A 4151-nucleotide genomic window follows, 5' to 3' on the forward strand; every position below is an offset into this window, starting at 1 on the left:
GAAAGACTGGGAGAGAAGACTAAAGTGTACCTTGATATTTTAAAGGACTTTGTTAATTGCAGTAGTGGTAGGCAAGGAAGGGCAAGTAAATCTCTTGCTGATTACCACTTCTTACCGCCTCCCCCCCCCCCCAGCTGATGAACAGTATTTCTCCATGTTGAACACCACTTGGAAGAAGCACTGAGGATAGCAAGGCTATATAATGTAGTTTGGGTCAGGAACTTCAATGTCCTTCACCAAGAATGGCTCAGCAGCAACACTACTGATCAAGCTGGCCATGTCTCATGCCAAGTACAGCTAAAACACTGGCATTGGCCTGACAAAGTGGAAAATTGCCCAGGTATTTCTTGTCTGCAAAATGCAGCACAAATCCAATCAGTTAATTACTGCCCTATTGGTCTACTCTCCATCATCGGCAAAGTGAAGATGTTGATGGTGCTATTAAGTGGCACTTACTCATTAATAACCTGCTCAGTTCGGCTTCTGCCTGGGCCACTCGACTCTGATCTGGTTACAGCCTTGGTCCAAACATGGACAGAGAGTTGAATTCCAGAGGTGCGGTAAGAGTGACTGCCCTGGACATGAAGGCAGCATTTGACTGAGTGTGGCATCAAGGAGCTCTAGTGCATGGGAATCATGGGGAAATCATTCCACTGATTGGAGCCATACCTAGCACAAAGGAAGCTGGTTAAGTTTGTTGTAAGGCAATCATCAAAGCCCTAGGATATTGCTGCAGGAGTTCCTAAGGTCAGGGTCTTAGGCTCAACCATCTTCAACTGCTTTAACAATGACTTTCCCTCATCATAAGGTCAGAAGATGTTTGCTGATGATTGCACCACATTCCATCCTCCAATGTGAAGCAGTCCATGCCTGCATGCAGCAAAACCTAGACAACACCTAGGTTTGGCCTGCTGTGTGGCAAGGAACATTCACACCAGCCAAGTTCCAGGCAATCTCTATCTCCAACAAGAGAGAGTCTAACCACTTCCCCTTGACATTCAGCAACATTACCATCACTGAATCCCCCACCATTAATATCCTAGTGGTTATCATTGACCAGAAAATTAACTGGACTTTTCACATAAATACTGTGGTGACAAGACTAGGTCAGAGGTTGGGTATTCTGAGCTGTGTGACTCACTTCCTGACTTCCCAAATCCTTTCCCATAGCTACAAAGCACAACTCAGGGGTGTTCTAAGCTCTTACATGTATCTGTGGGCAGCATCCCAAGTGCAGGGACCCAGAGAAATGGGTTCTGCAGACAGCCAAAGAGAACATAAATGAGAATTACCTGCTTGTGGATCCATTTACCTGGAGAGTGCAGATCCAACAAAACTCAAGAAACTTAATACCATCCAGTTCAAAGCAGCCTGCTTGATTGACACTGCCTCCACTAAACACGCGGTCCCTCCACCACCAGTGTCCCATGGTTTCACTGTGTACCACCTAGAGGTTGCACTGCAGCAACTTACCAAACCTTTGGCTACACCTTCCAAACCCACAACCTCTACCACCTAGAAGGAGAATCAGAATCTACAGAATCACAGCAAGTGCATGGGAATACCATCACCTGCAAATTCCCTCCAAGTCACACACCATTCTTACTTGGAAATATATTGTATTTTCTTCATCGCTGCTGTGTCAAAATTCTGGAACTCCCTGCCTAGGTATACCTAAACCACACAAATTGCAGAAGTTCAAGAATGTGGCTCACCTCCACCTTCCTAGGGAAAATTAAGAATGAGCAATAACTGCTGACCTTAGCAGCAATGCACACATCTCTTGAACAAATAAAGAAACGTTTATATGCGGAGATAAGAAATTTCAAATTATATGGAAAGCACAATATGGTGAGATATTACATGGTTGGTAAAAGCAACATACTTGGTTTCCTAAATGAAATTTTGACATTACAATTTTTAAGCTATTTACAAAACCACAATGAGACTGCTGTAGTAAGTGTATTGTGATGTTAAATAATAATCTACTTCATTTGCATTTCAATGGAAACTCCTTGTATTGCAAGAGAAATTGCCTGCTTAATTAAGACTATCTATAACATTGTCAAAATAAATGACAATACAATATATATTGGTTGTCTTCAACAAGGATGGATGTTTCCTTTGTAATTTTAGTTAAGTCTGAAATATTGAGGCTATATCAAACTACATAAAACAAGGGCTTTTGCCAACCCCCCCAGGAGGCAGGGAGGGAAGAGGCAGATTGATAAAAATTACAAGGAGCCATATCAGATTGGCTGTCCAACGATTTCCTGCTATCTGAGAATTTTACTGACGGCAGGACCAGAATTGGACAGGGCACCTGTTCCAGATAGCAGTTAATTTCCATAAATAAAGGCCCAATTAGGGGCCATTTAATGGGGCTGTTGCCAATGACCCACCTGCCGCATGAGAAGCAGCCACCAGCTAAATGGAGGTGGCCTCCCAATGGCAGCCGGGGGTGCGGGAGTGGATGGTTTTTTTAAAGCAAAGAGGGGGCTGAGGGCAGAGAAGGCTGACCCACAGCACCAACGATATCCCCAGAGGCATTTCCCCTCCAGCCCTCGGCCCTGCATTTTTAAAAATATATATTTTTTTGCCTACTGCAGGCTGCAGAGTCCCCCACCTGCCTCAGCAGTGGCCACCACTCCTTGGGGTCAGACTGCTGTCCTTAATATGATGGCAGCCCTGACAGCAGCCACTTAATTGACTTCCGCCCATAAAATTCAGGGGGAAGTCTTGCTAGCCACCCATGCATGCTGGCTACACACATTTCCTGCCAATGTCAAGTTGTCTGCCCCAATCAACAAAATTCAGGTCCAAGTGTTTAAAAACGTCCGAATATTAACACAGATCTATGCAGTAGCCTAAGTGTTGGCAGAGCGTCTTATCATCCATGCTTACAGAAGTAAAATTTCCAAAAAGGGTCAGAAAATTTTTTTTAAAATAAGCTTTGAAGCTGCATTTTCAAATGAATGGTAAAGCATCCAATCACTGGAAACGATATTACTTAAACAGTTTCACTTAAAAATAATCTGCCTGTGTTTGGAAACAATTGTAATGTTGCAGAACTGCAGTGTTTGTTATGCATAGCAGCCTCATAAGTGGATTCATGAAGATCTCTGAAAGATATTTCAGGAAAAATTGTTCAGCATTCAAAAAAATTTAGTCCCACATTTTCACCGAGTTGGGCTGACGTGGAAGCCGTTTAAAAATGGTGGGCAGAATCAGATTCCGGGAGTCCTGCCTACATTGCCATTTCCAGCTATTTTTGCGAGGACAGGACATGGGGGTGGGTAGCCAGCCTGCATGCAGCACTTCTACCCTTGTCGGCTCTGTTGCTGGAGCGGACAGCCCAACCACACTCCCCACAATCTTTGTGGAGTCAGGCCCTTTCTGTAAGAATACATGGGTCACAGCACCTCACAGGAGTTGTGAACCATGGAGGAACCCCAATCCCAAGTAAGGAACCAAAAAAAAAACGCCACCTGCTCCTGGAATTCTTTCATTGAAGGGCTTTAAAATGCAAAAAAATTCTGTTCTTTTAATTCCAATAGTTTGATGATGTATTGTATGGTAGATCTGATTTTACTTCAGTGATTGATTATAGGGTTCTGTCCTGCAAATGCAAGTTGACAATTGTATGTACCAGCATTGTGTAAATGTTCAGATGCATTAGAGCACCTTTCCGTTTGGGAAAAGTGCTATTATGCATTCAAGAATGTAGAAAACACTGCTTGGTAACTCTAAGTGTCATGAGCTGAAGTGATTTAAATCCCCAGCGCTATAAAATTGAAAGAACACTGTCTGCACCTGCTGGACTGCATTAATCGACAGACCATCTGGTGTAGCTTAGAAAAAACAAAGCCTTCTGTTTTTGCAATTTCAATAGACTACAATGTCTGAGACTATAATGATGTATTATGATAGATGAGTCAATTATGAATGCTTGGCTGAGTTTCAAAAGCCACATAACCACATCACAGCTGGGGGCTGTGTAGAGAGTTTGACAGTTTTAGGAGGTTATAAAAGTATTTCCTGTCTTTGATGTGGATTCTGAATAGATGTTTGTTTATACAACAAAATGACCACGTGAAGTCTGTTTGGGTTTTTTGAATGAGAGTTTTTTTTAAGTACATAACGTGTTTGAA

Source organism: Cetorhinus maximus, chromosome 4, assembly GCF_964194155.1.
Source record: "Cetorhinus maximus chromosome 4, sCetMax3.hap1.1, whole genome shotgun sequence".
Taxonomy (NCBI): domain Eukaryota; kingdom Metazoa; phylum Chordata; class Chondrichthyes; order Lamniformes; family Cetorhinidae; genus Cetorhinus; species Cetorhinus maximus.